This window comes from Penaeus monodon, chromosome 10 (genome assembly GCF_015228065.2).
Source record: "Penaeus monodon isolate SGIC_2016 chromosome 10, NSTDA_Pmon_1, whole genome shotgun sequence".
Lineage (NCBI taxonomy): Eukaryota > Metazoa > Arthropoda > Malacostraca > Decapoda > Penaeidae > Penaeus > Penaeus monodon.
The window spans coordinates 25564713-25570754 of NC_051395.1; the positions used below are offsets into that span (position 1 = coordinate 25564713).

The window sequence follows — 6042 nt, forward strand, 5'->3', positions numbered from 1 at the left end:
AGCCTGGGGTCAGGGAAATCGGGTGGGTTTACACGTTGGGGCTTATTTGATAAAAGGGGCAGCCATGCCCCTAATAGTGGGGATATATGTGCTCATTACTGGCCATGGTAAGCCTGATTATGTTGGGGATAAAAACAGCCACCCTCAGCGGTCCTTGAGGGGTAAGGGCTAGGTAACTAAATCAGGGGAATACCGTGCCCATGGCTCCCTCAGGCCGTCAGGACTGGCACAAAGTCAGCCTTTCATCCTTCAGCACGGCTCTCCCACTTAGAGGTGGATTAGCAGAGGGTTTGGTGATAGGGACAGAAACGAAAAGTGGGAAGGAAGGGGAAGAAAGAAAAAAAAGAAACAAAATAGTGAGTCGAGGGGAGTCACAAGGTTGGGAAGTTGTCCCCATCAGGGTCCAGTCTCCGCCTCCTAAGCCCCCGGGCATATAACAATGATGGGGGGGGGGGGGAGTCTAATGTTGCCATTTGAGAAAATATCTATTATTGCTGCTTACAGAAAATTGTGTAGAGTGAAGTGGCTTTTAAAGCATTTTCAATGTATAAAAAAAAAAAAAAAAAAAAAAAAAAAAATGTAAAGTTGTTGTTGCAGAAAAATACATTCGCCTAGGTGAAATCGACAGTCGATATTTTCAATGTACAGTTTTGTTTTTTTTTTACTATTATTTATGTTAATTGATATGACGGAAATCGCGGCCCAAGTACTTGATGGTCCTCCGGTAGTAATCAAACAGCGCTAGTTTTTCTTGTTTGATAAATGCTACATTTTCCCTTTTTACTTGAGAATAATAATGCTTCGGTGAAACAAAAAATAACATTATTTTCTTTGAATTTACTAAACAAAACACTGATACTTGTTTATTACATATACCATTAACAAACGAAAAGCCAGGACCGTAAAGAGTAAAAATCTGATATAGTATCTGATGGAAACAAAAAAAAAAAAAAAAAAACGAAAATCAAATTTTAGTAATTTTAAAAAGGACTGTCCGTTTTGTTATGTTGACAGTGTTATTCAAACCCTCGCCGCAGCAGCTGCAAAATGCCTGCCTGACTGCTTGCCGAGCAACGATCTTCACGGAGAAGAAAACGAAAATCGCTTGAGAATTGCATGTAGAAAATGCAATGAATGAGAATGGAGAATGCTCACAGTGCAAGATATGCATTGTCGTAGGAAATGTTGCCGCCGTAGGCAAGATGTAAACCAGACGCGGCGTGATTAGGAAGACCATCGAATCAGACAAGGATGGCACTGCCAACCAACCTCGTGATGAGACTGAGAGATGGATAGTCCTGCTGTAGAATGGTTGACATGTAATTATGATGATGTAAATAAAAATGAGAGATGAGATAGTAATAGTAATATACTGGTGATAGAGAAATGGAATAGACAAATGAAGAGATAATACATACGCAATACATAATAAACATGCAATGCATAGATACCACACTTGGAAAATTCATTATGGCTACACATACAGGACAGATAGTATCGGTATTATTTCAGTTGGTAAAACACAAACTGCTTTATTCATTTGTTATATTCAATCAAAAATTATCTAAAGCTAAGACTTCCATACACTTGGTTACAGTACCACACATCTTTCAATTGCTAAATTTAATCAAACGGCTTCACATAATTCCCACAGGTCTTCCATTTATGATTAGTTGCTTTCTCGAGAGCTTGAATGACCAATGAGCCCGTGATACGTTATCTCTACCAGAAAAAAAATATAAACGCCTACAGCGAGCAGGTGCACTGAATACCATAATCTTCTCAGGGAAAGGTTTATTCACATTTCATACCTTTTTACCAGCGACGTTGGAATGGGAATCGTTACTGCTGCGCCACAAGAAATTCTGAATGTATAACCAGCAAGTTGTTTACACAATTACCACAGCGTTGATTTATAAGGCGCTACCACACGATTATCTATTTAAATATATATGTTATTATTCATCGTGCAAGTGGAGTATCTTTTCTTAACAGGCTGTAAACCCTTTTTAGCATGCCCGCTTCACCGATTTCCGTAACCAGGACATAAAGTCCGCATTCTACTTCCAACCAATTAAGAGATTATGATGACTAGGGAAGTGGGAGATTTCGATTTTACTGCAAGGAAAACAATGATGACATATTGGTACAGCATATCAAATGACAAAATCATACTTGCAAAACGGCACAAAAAAAGAAAAAAAACATTTAAGTTAAGAAAGAAATGATAAAATAACATTGCAGAGGGGAGGGTAAACGAGTCTTGACACAACACATGAGCGTCCGTGTGGGATAGCTCTAACAAGCCACATACCCGAGAATTGCCACTCAAATAAGCCTATGCCCGGACCATGCAGGCAGCAAAGGTCCACAGATCAAGGAGTTAATTAAAAAACATCTGCCAAAAGATACCCAAAGAGACTGTTGGATTCTTTTACGAACTTGAGAAAGCTAGAATGCCAGCTACAATTCATTCTACAGCCTCCTTAATGTACTAAGCCCCGCCCCCCCCCCACAAATCCTTGGTTGTTGCCATGAGGGGCTTAGGAGGATAGGCACTGAGGCCAAGGTGGAGTGTCACCATTAGGCCTGTCCTCAGCCCTTTCGCAACTAATTTTGCAGGTCTTTTCTTCTTTCCTTTTGCATTCTTTCATCCCCTTTGATTGCCCACTTATTCCTAATAGTAAGAAATTTTGACATTTCACACATAATACTTTATAGTTAATGCTCCAACTCCCTTAACTGCTTACTCTTTATAACAAAATTTTATTCTATACATACCCCAACAGCCTCCCCCTCTCTACCCTCTTCACTACTATACAACCTAAAGTATTATCAACTGTCACTTTACCCTAAATCATTAACTATCCTAACCCTTTTTGCTTTTCTATTTACAATAGCACAATATGACCTTTGTCATATAGTACTTCCTTCCTGGGGGGCTTTGCACCAAAGACTCACACTATCACTGTAATTTAGAATATATGCTAATGAACTCAGATTGCTGAACAGGGCAGAAATTCGTCAATAAAAAAATAATACTGTATACTACCTTGCATATTCAAAAATACCTGTTTACCCTCAAAATGGGATCATAGCATAAACATTGTGGATGCATCCTAGGGATCATATTCTCTAATGGGTTTATATAAAGGGCCAGCTTTTGTCTTTCAGGTATTTCCATGCATGTAGTACATAACATTTATTACATGTCAAAACAAAAGCAAATATTGAAGATACATATTAATCTGTCATTGCAGCCTTCTTTGAACTAAAGATTATTATAAACAAAGTAGTGTTAAAGAAGGTTCAGACTAGTTTCATATCGTGGAAGTGCCAGAATACTGAAACGTTCCAAGCACCAATGAGCCAATTATGAGTACTACCTATCTCACTGCTTAACCGTCTCCTGATTTTTATAAATAAATCCTGATATCTTATATTGCTGTTAGTAATGTCAGTAACACTATAATAATTATAATGTCTATAATAACAAATACAGCATGATATTGATAGATAAAATAATAATATAATCAATAAATAAAAATAAATCCCACAGTCAAGGAAAGAGAAATCAGGGGATGTCATACTACTAATTGACTAGATTTATCGCTAAGCTCTTGCAGAGTCTCCATTGAGGAGACATTTCACAAAACAGTACTAAGTGACACATTTCATTGGTGATGGGGGGAAATATAGAATATAAAATATTATCTTAACAATTACAAAAAGATCAAGAGTATATAAAATATATAATTTTCAAATTTGGTTATTCATTATGACAATAATTAAATGCGCTCTTCTACGGATTCAGCAATAATAAAATGCTTGCAAAATTTCTTATCTTGCCATAACAATATCAAAAATACACTTTGCATTAGTCATTAAAGTATTTTTGCTCATACAGCACTTTTAATTCATTATGGCCAGTAAGTAATCAGCCAAAGTAACTACATGCAGTAATACAAAAAGAACATACCCCACATAAACTCATAAAATTTTACCATTCCTCGGAAAAATATGCGTGGAACATCACAAACCAACAAAAAACCTTTAATGTCTTAAAGAATTGCAGAGCCCAGGAATATATGCAATCTTTGGAAATTGCGCCAAAGGGCGTGGATACCTGTTTGCTGCTATCAGTATTGTAATCCGGTCCATGATGTGCTGATACCTTCGCCCTCCCACTTCTCAACTAATGCCCATCTTCTCCAAGGAAGACTCATAGGTCTTGAAGATTGGAAAGGAGAAACGCACACACCGAGGCATGACCACATCCCAGATACTTTTTCAGGTGGTGAGAGGCAGTTTCTATGCCAGCCAGAGTTGCCAGGTCTTCCATGTATTGGAATTGGTCATTTTTTTGCAAGATGTGGTTATTGGTTTTTCTTCCATCGAGTGGCTTCTTCCTTCCTTCTCCAGCATAGGCCTCAATCTCTGATTTCATTTCAGCTGTCCTTGTGGTAAACGAGTTTTCCCTGTAAGGTGCAAGGAATACTGTACCTGTGACAAGAAAAATATGTATATGATGTATACAGAAGTATCTGGTGAGACTTTCCCACTTACTATTTCCAGTCTTAAATAATCAAGTAAAAAATAAATAATCCAAACAAACATTATTCATACTTTCCTTAAAAAATATTCATACATGGTGTTAGGGGTGGGAACACAAGATATGTGAGGGGCTGCCTATAAAACCCCCATGGTGGGGGAGAAAAGGAAGCATTGTAAACTTGTTTATACAGTGGTATTTACATGGTTATTCTCAACTGTGATTGCCACATTTATCTTCAAGAAAGGGGAAGGTATATTTATAGCCTGAAATGAACATACTGCATGGTTGATAGGCTTACAAGTAGAATTTTGGATTGATGGTTATAAGATATCTACTGATTAATTCTGCAACCAATTCTATTTTTCAAAGCATAAAATTAAGCAAGAAATCTAGGCAAACACATACCAGTGCGATATTATGCAATCGCTTATTGGAAAATTCCGTCTTTAAGATTAAAAGCCATTTTCCGAAAGTTTCATTATGCCTGACCCGTGGTTGCCATTTGGAGGGCAACTAGGAAGGGAAGGGGAACAGGAGGTGTTGAGAAAGGAAGATAACTAGAACAAACAACGAAGTAATAATACTAATAATAATAATAATAAACCAAAGAAAATTACATGTAATGTTTCTCTGTTATAGACCACAGTGATTGTATCTTCTTTTTAGACTGGAAACAAATCAGCCTACATGTTAAAAAGGTCTAATGCTTCAAACAATTTTTTGGTTCTAACCTCCTTTGCAACAGCAGATACTTCCATTTTAAAATATCCAGCCCAAGGGCCCCAGCACCACAGGATTATAACTCTGGAAATCTGTGTATGGTGATGGTTCCACGATAGTCATGGACTGGAATTTGTCGACCCTTGAAATCCTCAATCCCTCAAATAAGTTGGCTTTTGAAGCGTGGCAGAGTAGTGCCTGTTGAAAGTTCACATTACATAGGTTATTGCCATTTTAGAGACAATCATTTCACTAGTGACATAATTAAGAATTGAGATACAATGGATACAGGCAGTAAAGAATAGTAAAAGCATGTTCTAACAATTGGAAGAAATAAAAGTTAATTATTCAGGAACATCATCATCCTTAACACTTGTCATTTTTAAATATGGTATGAACTCTACATTTCAATTATTAATATTCTTTGGAGAGATAATTTCAAATTACGTAGTTTAGTTGGTAAAAGAATTTATGGTATGCAAGGCATGAAATATTTTTTCTACACGATATAAACGGTTACAATACTGACAAAAAAAAAAAAAAAAAAAAAAAAAAAAAAAAAAAAAAAAAAAAAAAAAAATGCAACTAAAATAATAAAAATTTTTTTAAAAAAAAAAAAAAATCAATCAAAGTATACAGTTACATATGAATTTCGCAAATCAAGTAACTGTAATCACGTCAATAAAAGTCCATATTCTCTACTTTAAAAATTAAAAGAAAATATGAAAAATACTCTGGAATTAAACCATTGCAAAAAGCAAGGCATC

General features: G+C 36.3%; 1 pseudogene; it reads right to left on the minus strand.

Moving 5' to 3' along the window:
* Positions 1–3592: 3592 nt before the first annotated feature.
* LOC119577579 lies at positions 3593–5655 on the minus strand (annotated as a pseudogene).
* Positions 5656–6042: the final 387 nt, after the last annotated feature.